Here is a 744-nt window from a genome sequence, read left to right on the forward strand (position 1 = left end):
AATATGTTTTAAATTTGTAGCTTAAAATATGCAAACAGATTCTGACTCGAGCTCTTCTTCTACTGAAACTGAATGGGCTACAAATTTTTTTTTAATTTTGTAAATTTTTATAAATTTTCATCCGTTTTGTACTGCGACCTTTTTGATTTTAATCAAGTAATCCTTTTTAATGCCGGCTTTGAGGTCAGGGTGTTGATGGAATTAAAACACACGAAAATACATTCCTTCCCAATATATTTCAATCTCCTCCGGAGATCGTCTTCAGGGGCTACAACATTTACACAAGTTTTTTTATTAACATAAAAGCAAAAGCTAACACATCAAAAACATACATAAATACGTACGTACATTAATTAAATTTTAGCTCCACGACGTCCGTCTCGTTTGTCGTGCAGTTTAGAACTGATACTACAAGTGTCAAGCAGGTGTCTGTATATGTGGGCGCAGTTTTCTGTGTCTGTTTTGTAGTTTAGTCTCTTGTTTGGTGGTCCAATATCCAAAAGCACATTTCCCCTGTTCAAATGTATAGCAGATGGAGAAGAATTAGTACAGAGCGTAAAAAACAAAGAGAATCAAGAATCTGCGAGAACAAAATTATCACTACTTATAAAAGACACTTTAACAAGGCATAGAGGGAATACAACGGATCTGGCTATAAATGATACAGTGGAGCGGACACGAAAATTTCTTAGCAAAAACAAAGACATAATTATTTTGAATGCAGACAAGGGTAATCTAACGGTT

At 34.5% G+C, this 744-nt stretch overlaps 1 long non-coding RNA gene across 1 annotated transcript; it reads right to left on the reverse strand.

The window, feature by feature from the left end:
• Positions 1-217: 217 nt before the first annotated feature.
• LOC118749745 lies at positions 218-450 on the reverse strand. Its single transcript, XR_004994280.1, has 2 exons — positions 345-450; positions 218-268 (listed from the first exon to the last, which is right to left on the reverse strand). It is a non-coding gene; the product is annotated as an uncharacterized LOC118749745 (long non-coding RNA).
• Between the last annotated feature and the right edge of the window lie 294 nt (positions 451-744).

This window comes from Rhagoletis pomonella, unplaced genomic scaffold (assembly GCF_013731165.1).
Source record: "Rhagoletis pomonella isolate Grant_MI unplaced genomic scaffold, Rhpom_1.0 Rhpom_scaffold_00040, whole genome shotgun sequence".
Taxonomy (NCBI): Eukaryota; Metazoa; Arthropoda; class Insecta; order Diptera; family Tephritidae; genus Rhagoletis; species Rhagoletis pomonella.